Here is a 21367-nt window from a genome sequence, read left to right on the forward strand (position 1 = left end):
CCAATCAGGGGGCAGATGTACATAAGCTGTATGACCACAAATAAAATAAGAATGGCGTGAGGCTTTGAAAGTAGACTTTCCTTTATCGCTGAATTCGACCACAGTATTACAATCACTGTGTCCTAGATGTACTGAACCATTCTTTCTGACACATAATTCACCTTTCACTGGTAAAACTGTTATAAACGGCAAGTTCGAATTAGTCTCGGACTGGACGTTCAAGATCATGAGATTGAGGGAAAAGTTGCCTAATGCATATACTTCATTTTCTAGATCGGTCCCTATCCTTTGAGGGAGACCGTCTGCGTCTGGGAAACATGCTTTATTCATAACCGTATTCAGGTTCCCCCATATCCAATTGCCTTGGGAAACCTTGGACTTACTATCTAGGGAAGACATTAAAGCAAACCATGCACCACATGAGCCATTATGTGTGAACGGGTAAGGAAAGAGGGGCAGAGCTCCCTTGTATTTCTGATCAGGTGGGAGTCGGCCGCATACCCAACAATTCGTGGCATTGCTGGTCTGGTGAGTATGATGTAACATACGAATGAATGTATTGTTGCGCATTGCTAATCGATAGGATAATTCGTGTGGGGGCAGGTCGCTGAAAGTGTGCTCTGCAGAATCATTAGAGAAAGTATGTACATGTGAATTGAAAGGAGGAAAGAAATCATGTAACAAGAAGCTTACACATATTATCAAAAATGCTCAGAAGAAACATGAAAATTAATGTTATCACACAACGACTGTGCAAGTTCTTACAGTATTGTTCTCTCTTTTTGATACGCCTATCTCTCTGACTACTGGGGTCTATCTTATTCATGTCAGAAACCTGTCTAACCGCTTCACCCAGGGGGGGACTTAAACAATTAAACGCTGTCTGACTTGCTAGACCTTAGCTTTGAACGGTACTCCTGTTGAGGAGTTTTCTCTATCAGGGGAAGTTTAGATTCAGTGTCCGAAAGGGTCAGTCTTTGATCAGAGTGTCTGGACACAGTCCGTGAAATTTCTTTATATGGCTGGAGTGGAACCACCCCTTCCGGCCTTCCAGCTTGACCGCGGTCCTCGTCGTCATCAACACCAGTTTAGGCTGCTTCCATCTGGGTTCCAGCGGACTTGCTCGATCGAAATTTCGGACATACACCCACTCTCCAGGGACAACTTCATGCGGTTTCACTTGGGTGTTATCCGGGAAGGCAGCCGCAACCTGTGAACGACATGATTGTAGTGCAGACATCAAGGAAGCTAGGTAATCTGTCAACATAGTACTATCAACATCGGTAATTTTCTTAGGCATAGGCGTACCCCACATATTGGGAGGCCGCCCGAAAACAATTTCATAAGGTGACAGTCCTGTTCTGGAGTGAGCTACCATACGCATTTAGAAGAGTGCAACTGGCAGTGCTACGATCCAATCTACACCTTTTTCTGCACATACTTTGGCTAATCGTGTTTTCAGGGTCTGGTTGTGTCTTTCGACCAAACCAGCTGCTTCGGGATGTCGTACACAGTGAAATTTCCACTGGTAACCTAACAGGAGCGATACCTGTTTCATAAGCTCGGACGAGAATGGCTGTCCATTATCTGAGTACACGACACGGGGCAAGCCGTATCGCGGGAAAAATTCACGAACCAGCTGCTTGGCAGTGGTCGCGGCAGTGTAATCTGGGACTGGATATGCTTCTGTCCATCTGGAAAGGGCACATACAACTACAAGGACATATTTGAATCCTCTGCATCGGTCCATCTGGATATAATCCATCTGAAGGACTTCAAAAGGATGGTTAGGAGGGTGGAAACCACCTTGTTCCACGGGAACACCTTTGCCTGGATTGAACTGACAACAGATCATGCAGGTACGCACTTTCTGTTTTGCTGCTGCTCGTAAATGCTTGTTGAACCATAAATTCTGAATGCTGTCTAACATGGCTTTTTCTCCTAAGTGTGCTGGACTATGTGCTGTGTTAATGATAGCTTGAACCATAGAGTCGGGGAGGAACCATGTGGCTCTTCCCTTCGTCATCCATCCCTGATCTGTTTGGATCCCTCCTTGTTCAGTCCATTTCTTGATTTCGTCTGGAGCGGCATGTGTCTGTATGTCGAGTACTTCTAGTGTGGGATCCTTCACTGTCTTACAATGTGTCTGTGTTGGTACTATAGTCTTTGTCGGGTTTGTCTGGGTCTGAGCTGTGAGTTTAGCTATTCGATCTGCCAGGTCGTTACCCTGGGAAATAGTATCAGTGACTTTCGTATGTGCTTTGTGTAGGAGAGTAGGGTCTGCAATCCTATGATCACCCAGATTTTTTGCTTTTGTTTCACTGGTTTACGACTTTCTCTGGCTGTGGGCCTGCCAATCAGACCCACAGCCTGGCTGTTCTCTTTCTAAATTACGACATGTACCCTAGGTGCATTTACCAATTGGTACTGGGCCACCTTATCAGACCCTGTAACTCAGGGCATAGGTGTACCCAGGGCTACCAGGGGCTGCAGCATGTATTATGCCACCCCTGGCCGGCCTCTTAAATTTGACACAACTGGCTGCATGACAGCTGGGGCAAAGTCGTGTAAACACGCTTTGCTGTAGGTGTAGTATACCTATACCTAACCCTAAAATGGACACACAGATTCCTATCAGTCACTCCTATGGCAGGCCTTGACAATCCTGAAGGCAGAGTGCTTGGAATCGTGTGAGATGGTGCTCTGGCATGAGCTGAGCCTGTCTGCAGCTTGCGGAACCAAGTCCTAATAGCTGTTCCATGATATCGCATACCATATACTCTTAAGTGCATTATAATCCTCGCGGTTAAATGCTAACTTTGGTATTACTTTATCAAAACATGTCGAGTAAGGTGTCATACGAATTGGAATACTAACCCCTCGCCAATTCTGGCGACGGGGTTAGCATTCCACCCTTCTAGAGGGACACGACATGTCCGTAACTGTGAACCCCGGTTAAAGTTAACTGAAGCCTCAGCTCCAAAAAATGGATGCTGCCACCACAGACACGAGTCTGACCCCCTGCAGCTGGGAGTCCTTCCAGCGAGGGGAGCCTGGACAAAGGGTTTCCTGTCCGGGGCGGTGCTAGCACCGTCCCAGACATGGTTTTGTGTATCCTGGGTAGGCAGGGCTTTACAGGAAGGTGACTGCTGAGTGGCCCCCCGGTGCTCACTACGCATAGGCCGGTCTGAACCAGTTCCAGGGGCACACCAGCCCCTGGCCTGGGGAAGTCCGGCATGGCTGAGGGGTGTAACCACCCCCCACCTAGTCCCACCCATAGGCAGGACCTAGTCACCGGGTCAGCCCCCTTTTTTAGTATAAAGATGGGAGCGGGCCCCCTGTTCAAATTAGATCATCTTTGGAATCAAGACACGACTTTCTGCGAAAGGACTTCACGATTTCTTCATCAAGATTCTCCCTTGTGGCTAAGGAGTAGTCACCCTGCATCCGCAGGCACCATCCTAAAGAACACTGCGGTCTGCTGCAAGTCCTTCATCACGAATCCGACGACCCAGCTCGACGAGACCCGGCTTCCCTGGCACCTCTGACCTCTACTCACCTCTACAGCCAAGCTGAGAACCGTGAGTGCGACGAGACCTCGAGGGACCGACGATCGCCAAGACTGCACGACATCTTTACTGCAAGCCCACCGTGTCCTCCACGGGTGAGTGCTTTGGGGTCCGAGAAGCCCCGACCCTGCGCAACTCCAGCACCCAAGATCAGCCTCCCTGCATCTCCACGATCTGCGTGGGGCCCTTCTGCTGTTTGCTGTGCACCGCGTTGTTTGGCTACTAGCCGGCTGGCTTGTGGCCTTCTGAACGACGCCCGACGACATCACTGCTGCTGGTCTGGTTGCTCCAGACTGGCCCTTGCTTCCTTCTTGAAGAGAGGCACCCCGGACCCTCCTGGTCCACTCCAGACGCCATTTTAGGTCCACCGCGTGGGCTTGAATTTGCCAAGGCTTTGTTGCCCAATCCTGGGTCCAGCGACGCCGACAGCTTCCATCTTCGTGGGACAGCTCGATCCTCCTTCCTGGTCGCCGACAACGCCTCCTGGTCCGTGAGATCTCCGAGCCCAGCGTCACCCACACGCCTTGTCGAGGTGGCTACCATCCGGTGCCCACTGACTACTGGCTAGTAGTCTCGAACTTGGTCCCCTCTGCTTTCAGGTGTCATCTTCCATCGATCCAGGCTTGGATCCACCGAACTTTCTTCACTGGTCGCCTGCCAGCAACTTCTTTCTTCCAGGCTCCTGGTCCGTCAACGAGGATTCCCGACGTCTTTTGAGTCCTATGCAGCTGCAGCCCCTGGGCTAGGTAACTTCGGCATTTCGGTGCCCCAGCATAGCCTCACTATCCAAGGGTCAGAATCTACTTTCGTTTTCTCCCTACCAGGTCGGGTTCGCCCGAGAACACTAACTTTGCAATTCCTAGTTACCATAGACTTTGTCCCGCATCTCGCGTGAGAGTGCACACACTGCACCCGAGTCCCCTGGGTCTCCTAGAAGTAATCTAACGATTCTATAGTCAAGTCCTAGCGATTCCAAAGGCTATTAGTACTGTACTTACCTGCTAGTAATTTCGCATTCCACTTTTCAAGTATATGGTTTTCCGTGCCCCTCGGGCATTTGTATATACTGTGCTAACTTAAGTATTTTTGTAAGAGTTTTGGTTTGTGCTTAGTACCCTGTCCTCATAAAGAGTACAGGGCTGTTGTGATCTTTAATAAATAACTGTTTATTTTCATAACACTTGTGTGGTGTCCTTTCACTTGGTGTTCAAGGGGTATATGTGGTATAACAGCTGGCTTAACACGCCCTCTCGAGTCTTTAGCCTTAGACTGCTCGTATCCACGCTACTAGGATAGCTGGTCTATAAGTTTGACTTACAACCAATCATCAATAAGGGTTGCTGGACTGATACATAGTGTTCACTAGAATAGTGACCACTGCATATCAGGCCACCTTCTCACATTGGTGAGCAGCGGTTGGGATTTGAGCTTGCTATTGTTTTACCACACGTATCCTAAGAATATCTTGTTGAAAGATCACATAAGTACTGTTAGGTACATATAACTAAAGCTTAGAATACTCTGAGTTCTACTGAACCAGCTGTTGCAGCTCCTCAAGGCCTAGCACACCTTGGCTGCAACTCTTAGCAAGGGATCAGTAGGTAAACACATAGTGTAGGTAGGTGCATCACTTACACCACACTAGAAACAGTATGTCGGACAAAGGAGGAAACTCTGAGTCTCCCCTTGTGTCAGCTGACCCTCCACAGGTCCTCCCTTCAAGATATACTGTGCTGAGCTTCAAGGAGTTGAGACAGGTGTGTCACTCCAGGAAGATCAAGCAGGGGTCTAACCCCACAACTTCCTTTCTGATTGGTCTCTTGGAGACTTATGATGCCAGAAAAGCTGAGACCCTTCTTAGCTCTTCTAATCCAGAAGGAGGCATGCCTCCCCTTGAGGGAACCAGAGGTGACCCTGACCTCATCCACCTCTCAACTGAGAACGAAGATGTAGAGGATGATGAGGATGAGGATCCCTCTGGGGATGAGGCAAATAAGGGACAGGTAGAAGTCGTTAGACTAAGCAGGTCCAACTTAAGCAAACATGACAGTGGTACTGGGGGACCCCTGGGGCCACTATCAGGTCAGCTTAACATTGGGAATGGACGAGCCAGATCTCTGTCAAGAGACTCTGGCAGATCCCTTCAAACCAATGGCTCTCACAACTCTTCTCAAAGAGGGATGACATCCCCTCAGAGGAGAGTGTATGAAGCTAAAGAAAGGGCAGCCAATCTGAGGATTGAAAGGGAAGAACTTGCCCTGGCCAAAGAGAGGCTTGCCTTTGCTAGAGAGCAACAGTTAAGTGGGGTAGTCCCCACTGGTGGCAGCATAGTACCTAGCAATAGGGAAAGGAGTTTTGATACAAAACACCTTGGGAAGATAGTGCCCCCCTTTAAACAAGGGGATGACATCCACAAATGGATTACTGCTTTGGAGAGGGCCTGCACTGTGCAAGGTGTTCCCCAGACTCAGTGGGCAGCTATCTTGTGGCTCTCCTTTGAAGGTAAAGGAAGAGACAAGCTCCTCACCACAAGGGTAGAGGATGCTAACAACTACCAAGTCTTGAAGAATACACTGGTTGAAGGGTTTGGCCTAACCACTGAGCAGTACAGGGTGCTGTTCAGGGATACCCAGAAAACTCAGTCTCAAGATTGGGCTGACTTTGTAGATTGTGCCACTAAGGCTTTGGAGGGCTGGTTGCTGGGCAGTAAGGTTACTGATTATACAGGATTGTACAATTTGATCATGAGAGAACAAATTTTAAACAATTGTCAGAACCAGTTGTTGCATCAGCATCTTGTTGACTCAGATCTGACCTCTCCCCAAGAATTGGGAAAGAAGGCAGACAGATGGGTTAGAACAAGAGTTAAACAGAACCAGGGCCAGAATCAAGGTGGTCAGAAGAAAGCAGACCAGAAGGGTAAAGATTCTAAGGGGGAACAAAATGACCAGAAGTCTTCGACAGGTCCCCAACAACCCAAAGAGGGTGGGGGTCAGGCTCCCCAAAAGAAGAAAGAAGGCCAATCTAAAAGGTGGTGCCAATACTGTAAAAGTAAAACTCACTGGTTTAGTGAGTGCACCAAGAAAGGAGGAGGGCAGACTCCTGCCACTGCAGCCCCTAAGGCACCTGTGCCCCCTAGTACAGCCAGCAGTGGTAGTGCACCTCCCAAGGGTTTAGTAGGGTTAACCCTGGGTTCTGAGGGGTGTGACAACTTAGTTGGTACACTCACTCAGGCTGTCCTTGTCAGTACAGGGGATATGGATATGTCCCCTGACATAAGTCCCAATAGTTTGGGCAAATACAGACAGACACCTTTCATAAATGGAAAAATGGCTCAGGCCTATAGGGACACTTGTGCCAGTGTCACCATGGTGACACCTAACTTTGTGGACCCTGGACAGATCATGCCAGGTACAGATTTCCTGGTGACCAATGCAAGCAATGTCACTACCAGTCACAGTATGGCAATTGTAGCTTTCTCCTGGGGAGGGGTAACTGGCCAAAAGAAGTTTGTAGTTAGTTCAGACCTCCCAGTGGATTGTTTGTTGGGCAATGATTTGGAGTCATCACAATGGTCAGAAGTGGAGCAGAGGACTCACATGGAAATGTTAGGCTTGCCAGCACATGTGTTTGCTGTGACCAGGTCACAGGTCAGGAAATGCCCCACTGAACAGGTGCTGGATCCTGGAACAATGGACCAGACACCTTCCAAGAAAAAGAGCAGCAGGGTTAAGGCTGTGCCTTCCCCCTTGCCCCAGGTTGAGGATCAAGTCTCAGAGGAGGCTGACCTACAGGAATTGAGGGAAACTGAGCCCAGAGAGTTTGAACTTGATCAAGTTGAATTCTTGGGTTCAGGGGGACCCTCAAGGGAAGACCTGGGGAAGGACCAGTTAAGCTGCCCTTCTCTTGAACCCCTCAGACAGCAGGCTGCTGCTGAGGCTGCTGGGAACGCCACAGGTACCCACAAGGTATACTGGGAAGATGGACTCCTGTACACTGAGTCAAGAGACCCCAAGCCTGGCATGACCAGGAGGCTGGTTGTACCCTTGTCTCAGAGAGGTTTCCTACTTACCTTGGCCCATGAGATTCCCTTAGCAGGTCACTTAGGCCAGACAAAGACTTGGGACAGACTTGTCTCACACTTTCACTGGCCTCACATGAATGAGGATACCAAGGAGTTTTGTCGCTCCTGTGTCACTTGCCAAGCCAGTGGTAAGTCAGGTGGCACAACAAAGGCCCCCCTTATACCAATGCCTGTGGTGGGGGTGCCCTTTGAAAGAGTGGGGATTGACATTGTTGGTCCAATGGAACCCCAGACAGCATCAGGGCACAAGTTTATACTGGTGGTAGTGGATCATGCCACCAGGTATCCTGAAGCTATTCCACTTAGGACCACTACAGCACCTGTGGTGGCAAGGGCCCTAGTTGGAGTGTTCTCCAGAGTGGGCTTCCCTAAGGAGGTTGTCTCTGACAGAGGTGCAAGCTTCATGTCAAGCTACTTAACTGCTATGTGGAAGGAATGTGGTGTCAATTACAAATTCACTACACCCTATCATCCACAATGCAATGGGCTTGTTGAAAGGTTCAACAGGACCCTAAAAGGGATGATTCATGGACTACCTGAAAAGCTCAGGCGTAGATGGGATGTCCTGATTCCCTGCCTTCTGTTTGCTTACAGAGAGGTCCCACAAAAGGGGGTTGGCTACAGCCCTTTTGAACTTTTGTATGGGCATCCTGTGAGAGGCCCCCTGTGTTTGGTGAAGGAAGGATGGGAGAGACCTCTCAAAAAGCCTGCAACCAGCATAGTGGACTATGTACTTGGTCTCCGCCCCAGGATGGCTGAGTATATGGAGAAGGCATCAGAAAACCTTAAGGCCAGTCAAGAACTTCAAAAAGCTTGGCATGACCAAAAGGCTGTCCTGACTGTTTATCAGCCTGGACAGAAGGTGTGGGTGTTGGAGCCAGTGGCCCCAGCAGCACTCAAAGACAAATGGTCTGGGCCCCACACAATTCTTGAGCAAAAGGGAGAGGTCACCTACCTGGTGGACCTTGGAACTCCCAGGAGCCCCCACAGGGTGCTCCATGTCAACAGGCTCAAAGCATATGTCGACAGGAAGGACATGAGTTTGCTCATGGCCATAGATGAAGGACAGGAGGAAGAGAGTGACCCTCTCCCAGACCTGCTCACTCAGAATCCTGATGATGGGTCAGTAGATGGTGTTGTCTTTTGTGGCAGCCTCTCTGAGCATCAACAGAAAGACTGTAAACAGGTTCTTCAGTCTTTCAGACATATGTTTTCTCTGACACCCAGTCAGACCAATTGGTGTACCCATGAGGTTGACACTGGTGACAGTCTGCCAGTTAAGAGTAAAATCTACAGGCAGCCTGATCATGTTAGAGACTGCATAAAAACTGAAGTGAAGAAAATGTTGGAGTTGGGAGTCATTGAACCCTCAGATAGCCCTTGGGCTAGTCCAGTAGTTCTAGTGCCAAAGCCTCACACCCAGGGTGGTAAGAGAGAGATGAGGTTTTGCGTAGACTACAGGGGTCTCAATGCAGTCACTAAGACTGATGCCCACCCAATACCAAGGGCAGATGAGCTGATAGATAGATTGGCTTCTGCCAACTACTTAAGCACATTTGACTTAACAGCTGGGTATTGGCAAATCAGGTTAGCTGAGGATGCCAAGCCCAAGACAGCATTTTCAACCCCTGGTGGGCATTATCAATTTGTGGTAATGCCCTTTGGTCTGAAAAATGCACCTGCCACCTTCCAAAGGTTGGTGAATCAAGTCCTTACTGGGCTGGATGACTTCTGTGCAGCATATCTAGATGATATTGCTGTCTTTAGCTCCACCTGGGAGGATCACCTGGTCCACCTGAGGAAAGTGTTAGAGGCTCTGCAAGCAGCAGGCCTCACTATCAAGGCCACCAAGTGCCAGATAGGGCAGACACAGGTTGTATACCTGGGCCACCTTGTAGGTGGAGGCCAGGTTCAGCCACTGGAGAGCAAAATACAGTCAATCAGGGACTGGGCTCCTCCAACCACCCAGACTCAGGTTCGAGCTTTCTTGGGCCTGACTGGTTACTATAGGAAGTTTGTCAGGAACTATGGTTCAATTGTGACACCATTAAATGAACTGACAAGTAAGAAAATGCCAAAAAAGGTTCAGTGGACAGCAGGCTGTCAAAAAGCATTCGATGACCTAAAGCAGGCCATGTGCACAGCACCTATCCTTAAGAGTCCAGACTACTCCAAACCATTCATTGTCCAAACAGATGCTTCTGAGTTGGGTGTGGGAGCTGTTCTTTCTCAACTGAATTTTGATGGTCAAGACCAGCCCATTGCTTTTATAAGCAGAAGGCTGACCCCCAGAGAGAAGAATTGGTCAGCTATTGAGAGGGAGGCCTTTGCTGTGGTTTGGGCCCTGAAGAAGCTGAGGCCATACTTGTTTGGCACTCACTTCAAGATTCAGACCGACCATAAGCCCCTCTTGTGGCTAAATCAGATGAAGGGTGAAAACCCCAAACTGCTTAGGTGGTCCATTTCCCTACAGGGGATGGACTTTACAGTGGAACATAGACCTGGTACTGATCATGGCAATGCCGATGGGCTCTCCAGATATTTCCACTTAGAACAAGAAGACTCACCTGGTCAAGGTTAGCTTATTGTCCCAAAGTTTGGGGGGGGGGGGTCATGTAGGAGAGTAGGGTCTGCAATCCTATGATCACCCAGATTTTTTGCTTTTGTTTCACTGGTTTACGACTTTCTCTGGCTGTGGGCCTGCCAATCAGACCCACAGCCTGGCTGTTCTCTTTCTAAATTACGACATGTACCCTAGGTGCATTTACCAATTGGTACTGGGCCACCTTATCAGACCCTGTAACTCAGGGCATAGGTGTACCCAGGGCTACCAGGGGCTGCAGCATGTATTATGCCACCCCTGGCCGGCCTCTTAAATTTGACACAACTGGCTGCATGACAGCTGGGGCAAAGTCGTGTAAACACGCTTTGCTGTAGGTGTAGTATACCTATACCTAACCCTAAAATGGACACACAGATTCCTATCAGTCACTCCTATGGCAGGCCTTGACAATCCTGAAGGCAGAGTGCTTGGAATCGTGTGAGATGGTGCTCTGGCATGAGCTGAGCCTGTCTGCAGCTTGCGGAACCAAGTCCTAATAGCTGTTCCATGATATCGCATACCATATACTCTTAAGTGCATTATAATCCTCGCGGTTAAATGCTAACTTTGGTATTACTTTATCAAAACATGTCGAGTAAGGTGTCATACGAATTGGAATACTAACCCCTCGCCAATTCTGGCGACGGGGTTAGCATTCCACCCTTCTAGAGGGACACGACATGTCCGTAACTGTGAACCCCGGTTAAAGTTAACTGAAGCCTCAGCTCCACAAAATGGATGCTGCCACCACAGACACGAGTCTGACCCCCTGCAGCTGGGAGTCCTTCCAGCGAGGGGAGCCTGGACAAAGGGTTTCCTGTCCGGGGCGGTGCTAGCACCGTCCCAGACATGGTTTTGTGTATCCTGGGTAGGCAGGGCTTTACAGGAAGGTGACTGCTGAGTGGCACCCCGGTGCTCACTACGCATAGGCCGGTCTGAACCAGTTCCAGGGGCACACCAGCCCCTGGCCTGGGGAAGTCCGGCATGGCTGAGGGGTCTAACCACCCCCCACCTAGTCCCACCCATAGGCAGGACCTAGTCACCGGGTCAGCCCCCTTTTTTAGTATAAAGATGGGAGCGGGCCCCCTGTTCAAATTAGATCATCTTTGGAATCAAGACACGACTTTCTGCGAAAGGACTTCACGATTTCTTCATCAAGATTCTCCCTTGTGGCTAAGGAGTAGTCACCCTGCATCCGCAGGCACCATCCTAAAGAACACTGCGGTCTGCTGCAAGTCCTTCATCACGAATCCGACGACCCAGCTCGACGAGACCCGGCTTCCCTGGCACCTCTGACCTCTACTCACCTCTACAGCCAAGCTGAGAACCGTGAGTGCGACGAGACCTCGAGGGACCGACGATCGCCAAGACTGCACGACATCTTTACTGCAAGCCCACCGTGTCCTCCACGGGTGAGTGCTTTGGGGTCCGAGAAGCCCCGACCCTGCGCAGCTTCAGCACCCAAGATCAGCCTCCCTGCATCTCCACGATCTGCGTGGGGCCCTTCTGCTGTTTGCTGTGCACCGCGTTGTTTGGCTACTAGCCGGCTGGCTTGTGGCCTTCTGAACGACGCCCGACGACATCACTGCTGCTGGTCTGGTTGCTCCAGACTGGCCCTTGCTTCCTTCTTGAAGAGAGGCACCCCGGACCCTCCTGGTCCACTCCAGACGCCATTTTAGGTCCACCGCGTGGGCTTGAATTTGCCAAGGCTTTGTTGCCCAATCCTGGGTCCAGCAACGCCGACAGCTTCCATCTTCGTGGGACAGCTCGATCCTCCTTCCTGGTCGCCGACAACACCTCCTGGTCCGTGAGATCTCCGAGCCCAGCGTCACCCACACGCCTTGTCGAGGTGGCTACCATCCGGTGCCCTCCTGGTGCCCACTGACTACTGGCTAGTAGTCTCGAACTTGGTCCCCTCTGCTTTCAGGTGTCATCTTCCATCGATCCAGGCTTGGATCCACCGAACTTTCTTCACTGGTCGCCTGCCAGCAACTTCTTTCTTCCAGGCTCCTGGTCCGTCAACGAGGATTCCCGACGTCTTTTGAGTCCTATGCAGCTGCAGCCCCTGGGCTAGGTAACTTCGGCATTTCGGTGCCCCAGCATAGCCTCACTATCCAAGGGTCAGAATCTACTTTCGTTTTCTCCCTACCAGGTCGGGTTCGCCCGAGAACACTAACTTTGCAATTCCTAGTTACCATAGACTTTGTCCCGCATCTCGCGTGAGAGTGCACACACTGCACCCGAGTCCCCTGGGTCTCCTAGAAGTAATCTAACGATTCTATAGTCAAGTCCTAGCGATTCCAAAGGCTATTAGTACTGTACTTACCTGCTAGTAATTTCGCATTCCACTTTTCAAGTATATGGTTTTCCGTGCCCCTCGGGCATTTGTATATACTGTGCTAACTTAAGTATTTTTGTAAGAGTTTTGGTTTGTGCTTAGTACCCTGTCCTCATAAAGAGTACAGGGCTGTTGTGATCTTTAATAAATAACTGTTTATTTTCATAACACTTGTGTGGTGTCCTTTCACTTGGTGTTCAAGGGGTATATGTGGTATAACAGCTGGCTTAACACGCCCTCTCGAGTCTTTAGCCTTAGACTGCTCGTATCCACGCTACTAGGATAGCTGGTCTATAAGGTTGACTTACAACCAATCATCAATAAGGGTTGCTGGACTGATACATAGTGTTCACTAGAATAGTGACCACTGCATATCAGGCCACCTTCTCACACTTTGCACTTCATGATAGCAATGGATGCAGGTAAGTGTATTGCTTCTAACAGAGCTTGAATAAGGGGACCGTGCAGTATCTTGGCTCCATGAGAAGTTAAAAAACCTCTTTCTTGCCAGAGGATACCGAAGTTGTGAACAACTCCAAATGCATACTGTGAATCTGTGTATATGTTTACTTTCAGGTTCTTGGCTCGAATGCAGGCTTGGGTCAGAGCGATGAGCTCTTGCTGCTTGGGCAGACAGTGTGTCAATGTGATGTGTTTCTATGACTTCAGTTTCAGTGGTCACTGCATAGGCGGCCACTAACTCTCCTGTACTTGTTCTCATACATGAACCATCCACGTAAAGTGTCAGGTCTGGATCAGGCAATGCAATGTCTGTCAAGTCTTGTCTGGGCTTCGTTACAGTGTTGATGATTTCTACGCAGTCATGTGGTGTCGGGTCAATTGTACTCGAGGGTAACAATGTGGCAGGATTTAATGTGTTGCAACGTCTGATCTCTATGTGTGGCTGAAACAATGTCACTTCGTATCCAGTCAGTCTTGCTATGGTCAAGTGTTGAGTCTGGGTTCGGTTCAAAAGAACTTCTACAGAGTGTGGAACCTGTACTGTCAGAGGATGCCCTAACACTATTGAATCGCTTTGTCTGATTGCTAGAGCTGTTGCTGCAACTGATTTGAGGCACGCAGGCAGAGCCTGGGCCACTGGATCCAATGTACTAGAAAAATAAGCACAAGGCTTGTGTTTTCCTGCTTGATCTTGTGTGAGCACAGATAATGCTGTGCCGTCGCGTTCAGTAACAAAAAGTGTAAAAGGCTTGCTATAACATGGTGTTGCTAAAACAGGTGCTTGACATAAGGCTTTCTTTAATTCGTCAAAAGGTTGTGTGTGTTCCTGAGTCCAAGGGAGGACAGTCGAAGTCGCTGCCTCCTGTGTTGTCAACTGTATGAGTGGTTTGGCTAGATATGCATACTGAGGGATCCATTGTCTGCAGTACGAGGTGAGGCCAATAAAGGCCCGTACCTCCTTTTGTGTCTTGGGTTGTGGCAGATGTGCAATTAACTGAATACGTTCTGGTGTCAGTTGTCTCCCCCATTTTGACAGCAAGTGCCCAAGGTATACCACTTGCTGGGCACAGAATTGTAGCTTCGAAGGGGACACTTTATGCCCCTTTTCGGCCAAGAAACATAGGACAGTCAGTGACGCATGCTCGCAGTCACGTTCGGTCCGTGCAGTGATTAACAAGTCATCCACATATTGGAGCAGAGCAGTGTCAGCAGGCATGTGTATACTGTCTAGTTGTCTTTTCATGGCTTGACTGTAAATACTGGGACTTTCCGTGAACCCTTGAGGTGCACGTGCAAATTTGAAACTTCGGCCATCTAATGAGAATCCGAATAAAATTGGCTTTCCGGATGTATGGGGACACTAAAGAAGGCGTTCTTGAGGTCAATTACAGTAAAGAACGCAGCTTCGGAATCAATGGCAGTCAATAGGGAAGATATGTCTGGCACTACTGGGTACTGGGGAACGATGCATTTATTCAGTTCTCGAAGATCGATCACCAATCTGTAGACTGGTGGTGCATTTGGGTCAGTTCGTTTAAGAATCGGAATGATTGGAGAATTACATACATTGGAGTCAGTTTCTATAACTACTCCTTGGGCAATCAATTCGTCAATAATTTTCAATAAGGCTACTACAGCCTCGGGGGGCAATTTGTATTGTCGGATTCGGGGCAGTATAACACCTTGCTTGAGAGTGACACGATAAGGTGTAATGTGCATACAACCTACATCAGTTGGACCTTGTGCCCATAAATGTGCTGGTACATTTTGCAATCTTGGATCAAAATCTCGTAACACATAATGACCCTTGAAGTCACGTAAGAACAATCTCACTCCTTCCGGAGAACAACATATCACAGCTCCTAAAGCTTTCAATGTTTTAATACCAAGCAGATTTTCAGGACATGCTTTCGTAAGTAACAGGTCTGTAGTTCGTGATAATGGACCAACTTCAAGAGTAACTGGCTTTGACACTTCATTAACAATAGGCTTTTCTGAAAAACCCAGGGAAACATTCTGTGAGCCTGAGAGGGGTGCCCCTGGAACCTCGTCATGACTGATGGTCGTTCTACTTGCCCCTGTGTCAATCAAAAATTTTCTGTCTTTCCCTAATACCTGACTATGTACATAGGGACCCTCTTGATCTACAGGAACCTCAATAAGAGGCAAGCCAACCTCCCTCTCTAGGCTGTTTCATGTGTACGGCTGATAATCGGGGTAATCTGACTGTGCATACTGGTACATTTGTTGCGTGACATGTTGAGTGGCAGCAATGGCTGTGGTTGAGGTTGGGGTACAGCTACTGTCTGTTGTGCTTGCTGTGGTGGTTGCGTATTCTGTGGAACATGTTCCTGTCTAGGAGGACGCGGTCTTTCTTTCGTCCTACCGGTAGCAATATTGTGTTTCAGAACGGCACATTCGTTTATATAGTGACCTGGCTGTTTGCAGTAATTGCAATTCCCTTTAACGGGAGCTGCAGACTGACCTGGAGGTGCTGCACCCTTTCTTTGACCGTCTGCTGGAACAGTCTGAGCTACTAGTACTTTCATTTTCGTATCTTTCATACGTCTCTGTTCATGATCATGTTCCTCTCTAATTCGATTCTGGTGGTACTGTAACATTTGTAACATTTGGGAAGGTGTATTTGCTTGCCATGTGCTCTCAACTTTCAGGACTCTATTCTTAACTTGGGGTAAGGAATTCTCAACTAATTTAGTCACAAAAAGATGTGGATATGATTCAATACTTGTTTTCAGGCTGCTATTAATAACAAAACATTTCTCAAATCTGGAATAAAAATCACTAGTGTCTTCGTCCTGTTTCTGTTTGCAGGCTGAGATTGCATCCCAGTCTTCCTTTTTCGTTGTCAATAACCTTGGCAAAACCTGTACTAATAATCCTGGTAATGCTTTAGTTTTGTCCCCAAGACCTAAACCTGGGGTATGTGTTTTTTCTTCGTCCTCTAATTCAGTCCAGTTAATCTTTTTATCTCCCACCTCCCATTCTTTTTCTTTGAGTTTCTCGGAAATACCGGCTGGTAACAGTACTTTTAACATTTTCATAATATCGGGATATGTGTAGTCTCCCATGAGTAACATGTCTTTTAATTCACGGTGAAACCCTGCTGGATCTTTATCATGACAAGGCACTATTTTCTTCATTTCCAATAATTCCATTTTACTTAAGGGTGTATATACGAATACGCGTTGAAGCGCACCCCCTGGAGTCTGGACGGGATGAACTTCTCGTAAGGGATTCTGTCTGTCTATGTAAAAGGGTTTCCCTACTGGAGGTGGAACGGGAACAAAATGTGGAGTCAAAAATGTTCTGTATTTATGACGTTGTTCAAGAATCACATTAATTAAATCGGTACCTAGGCCTCTCCATCTATTCAGTAGTAGTTCATCTAATATATTGTATAGGGGACCTGGATCAGAATGCTGACTCATATAACACAATGAGATGCATACCAGCTAAACGCTGTTCAGTTGGAGTAAGACTCAAAAATGTTTGCGCAACTGAATCATCTTTATATACACTATTATTATCAGCCCACTGTACTGCGGACCGTGCTAGTTCTTGTTCACGCATTGTACTAAGTTCGTTGTAACCTATTCTTTCTTTCAGGATTTTATCCGTGGCTTGGAATAAATGTTCAAGAGAACATTGTTCTGGTATGGGAGAAAGAAAACGTTTCTTGTTTTCTAGGCGTATAGGTCTGTCAAAAAGTCTTGCTCTACCTACGTACGCTATCATCTCTTGGCGTTCATCTGACTCTTCTAACCCATCTTCTTCCTCCTCGGTTTCACTCTCTTTCTCGGTTCCCCTAGCTTCTTTCTCTTTTTCGTGTATTATTACTATTTCTTTTCGGATCTTTCTGTACATGGTGTCTAATGCAATTTTGTTTATCATGTTTACCATCAGCTATGTTATTACTCCATTTTATCAACTTGGCCTTCTCTTCTTGGCTTGTACCTGGTCGATCTCGTTCCCTTATCAAACAATTTATCAGAAATCGTAAAATCATACTTTGTGTCTCAACCTTCTGCTGTGCCATGGCCTCACGAATACATTCAGGTCTCTCCCCTGTTCTAATAAAATGATATATATTGTCTAGATGGTCGGTCATTTCGGGAAAAAGCGTCAGATAATCCGTAACGCGTCGTAGACGTAACGAAGATAATATCATGTCCCCCTTACCAGGTACTGGGTCATATCTACAATCTGTCATGTATTGTCTAAGGGTTTCGAATGTAGCTGGTCTAGGTGTACGCTGTAATGCTAGATCTCTAAGCATTATTCGTTTTGTTTGTGGCGGGGTGTGAAGATGTCCTCCTACTGCGCCTCCTGAAGCGGAAGCGAGGGCGTGAACTGACTGGGCAGTAGCTGCTGATGTCATAGCGGGTATAAGTGGCATATGTAACGGAGGTATACTCTGGGCCACATCTGTCGCGAAAGGATTATGAGGACCAACAGTAGGTGGGATAGTAACAGTAGCAGTAGCAGTAGGGGAAGTAACAGGCGCAGGAAGCGTGACTTGGGAACGTGGAGGGGTCGTGGCTTGAACAGTTGGTTGAACAGACGGAGCAGGCTGCTGTGCATTATTAACAGGTGGTACGGGTACATGAGTATATGCTGGAGCAACATCATCTAAATAGGAAGAAAGGAAAATGTCTGCTGCGGTTTGTTTATGACGGAGTTTAGTCGGGACCAATGGTGGTGACAAGTTACGTGTTACTTCCGGGGTCGCCTTGGGCAGGCCCTCGGCTAGAACTGGATACAGTCCTGTAATAAGGGCGTTTCTTTGTCTGTCTTGTTGTTCTATTCTGACTCGTTCTCCTTCTTCTAGTAATTCTTTTTCTCTAGCTTTTTCGGATTCTTCTCTACTTCTCTCTGCTTTCCTGATTTCCTTTTCATTTCGTCTATGCGCTTCTTTACGCCATAATTCTATGGCATTTTTCTGGGATTGTCTGGCTTTCTTCTTCCATAATGCTTCTTCTACTCTCATGATGCAATCAGCATCCCATGTCCCTGAGACAGGCCATCTATACTTCTCTTCCAGACCCTTGGTGTAGTCCACCCACAAATCTAGGTACAGTATGGCATCTAAACCATGCTTATTATACATAAAATGTCCAGGAGTGTCCCTAGGCGGGACGGGAACAGCTTCTTCGAGTATCCCTTTCCTAGTTCCTATCTGACGTAATTTCGAGAACAGTGGCATGTCGAGACTGATTTGAACGTGAACACAATAAACACAGTAATGAATTGCAAACAATCATTCATACCACGACATGAAATACATTAAAACATCTTCGAACAGTTACTACCTGGTACATGACAACACAATACTGGATGATTCTCGAGATTCTAGAACACTGAATTACTAGATGCACTGGATAACTAGATGCACTGCTAGAACAGTACAGACCGGTCCCATAAAGAGACACGTGTTGTCCTATTTACCTAAATAAATACGTCCGGACCAGGTCTGTGTACCCAGACCTGTCTTGACCAGGCACAAATTAATGAACCCGCCTAGATACGTTCCCAATAACGGTACTCACCGGGAAGCAGAAACTGAAGGCCTCGGAATCTGGACTGGACTGGACTGCGTCAGGTGACGATTCTCCTACGCATGCGCTTCGGAACAGGTGGGCCTCTGGATACCTCGGACCTTGCTCTCTCGACTAGGGGCTCTGGTCGGGATCCTCCGCATTCCTCACCGCCTCGTCTGGATGCTGGGCCGCAGTCACCGTCTCCCCCGTAGACCCGAGGGAGAATAGCAGGAAAACCCGCAGAAGTGCACTGGTTCCGTCGCTGCCGCAGAAGGGGTCAAGGCCTGCGGGACATCTCCGGCGAGTGGGGAAGTGGGGGTCCCTGTTCGGGCGCCAAATTATGTGGTAAATAAATTTACCGTATCATTTTTCCATACAATTAAAAGTAAAAGGATAGCTCAAGTAATGAGAGGCAGAGTCCGTGGAATCTGAGTCATACGGGCTTTAATGGAAATAATACCTCGAGGTATGGACATCGAGTTCCATCACCACGAAGGCTCAGGAAGGGATATTCAACTTTTTATTAACAGTACACATTATATATAGTAAAACAGTATACTTGGTTCCAATGCAGTAGGCGTAACAGGTGAAAAAGAGAGATAAGAACACATGTGCGTAACAGGAGGCGTGTAAGAGGGCGTACACATGGGCGTGTACATGACATGTCAGAGAAACGTAACATGAAACGTCACAAGTGGGTGGATGCTTAGTGAAAGTTTGCAGAGTCGGCAGAAACTCTTAACCTAGATGCGCCCGCAACTGAGCATGACGTGTAACTGGGGAGAACTGGGGGCTTTGACTTTTGCACGAGTAGAGGAGACTGATGTCTGAGGTGTCAGAACGACCTGCACTTATAGCATATCTGGTATCTCATGTTTGGAGGATGTAGTGTCTGAAGTAAAAGGTCTCACGGGCAGAGGCCGTTCATCACTGAATGCTAATGCGTGCATATGAATCTTCATGTAGAGTGCGGGGGCCATGGGCCTACCATGGTAACGGGAGCAGTAAATTACTTGCATGGAGACAGGAAGGCAGGGCCCTTTGCTCTGCAGCCGGGAATATGTTTACCTATTTCACTAGACTGGAATGTGTTTTCGAGGAGGCTGAACAGATAACTGTAGGCAAAATAACGTTTTGGCAGGCAAGCAGGCCGAGCCGGGCACCGCTCGTCTGTGCAGGATGTAAGGTAGAGGTCAGGGATGCATACCTAAACTGCAGCTTTCAGAGGCAGAAATGAACTTGGAGACTCGTTAAGGGCCTAGCTCGACTGGGCCAGGAAACATGGAGAAAACGTGTGGTTTATTCAAAAGTGTACCATGTAAAGACGTTGGCACCATAGGTTTAGAAACCTAATGAACTGGATATTCATGCATGACTGGATAGCTAACATGTTAAGGATTGACGCAAATCCATATGCGTCTTTCTAGCATGAACAGAACAGAAGTTACACGACATACAAGGAACATGGGTGCATGGATAGGGTGCGAGTTGGGGGACACTTTGGCTACCTGAAAATTTCTATTACCTCAGGTTCACCATTCAAGGGCAACACTACCAATTCAAGGTCCTGCCATTTGGGGTGACAACAGCTCCAAGAGTGTTCACCAAATGCCTATCTACAGTGGCTGATTCCTCCGTCTGAGCAGCTCCACATATATTTATAATCCTCGCCAGGCGACTCATTTTACAAGCCCTATCAACTTTGTTGTCGTCAAGTAGCTGAAGATTTCACTTCCATCCAGTGAACCACCCAGACTAGGAGACACGCTCGTATTCAGCCCCCTTGTTTATTTGGTTTTATGTCCAAAATATTTGTACGTATTTATGTTTCTGAGTATGCGATGCATATTAAGTTTGTAAGCTAAAAAAAGAAAAATGTATTTATAAGTGTGGCAGGGTATGCTCAGACGTGAGTCCCTTGCTCACTTTGCCACTGGATTCAAGCAAGCCCGGCTGAAGACGGCTGGAATGCCAGAAACCGGTCCTCGGAAGCTTGTTTCCGGTCCAGGGAAGACATGGCTTGGCAGTTCGGGCTGGACTGTTCCCATAAGGCACAGGGTCAGACTGATTTGCATAAACCATGTCTGAACTGGGGTGGCAGAGTGGGCTAAAGAACGGTGATGGATTAAACCCAGATCTTTTGACTGGGTGTGAGTGTTTTGATTGATTCAGAAGCTCCGTCCATCACCACCCCCTTTTGTACTGCTTTTGGCCACCATAAGTGTGGCAGGGTATGCTCAGACGTGAGTCCCTTGCTCACTTTGCCACTGGATTCAAGCAAGCCCGGCTGAAGACGGCTGGAATGCCAGAAACCGGTCCTCGGAAGCTTGTTTCCGGTCCAGGGAAGACATGGCTTGGCAGTTCGGGCTGGACAGTTCCCATAAGGCACAGGGTCAGACTGATTTGCATATAGCCATGTCTGAACTGGGGTGGCAGAGTGGGCTAAAGAACGGTGATGGATTAAACCCAGATCTTTTGACTGGGTGTGAGTGTTTTGATGGATTCAGATGCTCCGTCCATTACCAGCCCCTTTTGTACTGGAATTATTTTATAACATCGCAACAGTGGGTAGGAACTTTTGTTATCAAATGTTGCTACATTACTGCAGTGAGTTACTCGATTTGTATCCAGTTAGTCACGCTAATGGCTCTCTACCAGAGCCATAAATTAACAAATCAAATATACAACTGAAAAAGGGACAATTTCTTTGAGAATTGTGGTCACTCTTAGAGTCCTTTTATTGCAGGTTTTTGT

The 21367-nt window shown here is 47.9% G+C and overlaps 1 protein-coding gene across 3 annotated transcripts in view; it reads left to right on the top strand.

The window, feature by feature from the left end:
• FAM169A (family with sequence similarity 169 member A) overlaps nt 1–21367 on the top strand; it is a 369278-nt gene that overhangs the window by 231538 nt on the left and 116373 nt on the right. The gene's annotated exons all lie outside the window — the stretch shown is intronic.

This window comes from Lissotriton vulgaris, chromosome 3_1, assembly GCF_964263255.1.
Source record: "Lissotriton vulgaris chromosome 3_1, aLisVul1.2, whole genome shotgun sequence".
NCBI lineage: Eukaryota > Metazoa > Chordata > Amphibia > Caudata > Salamandridae > Lissotriton > Lissotriton vulgaris.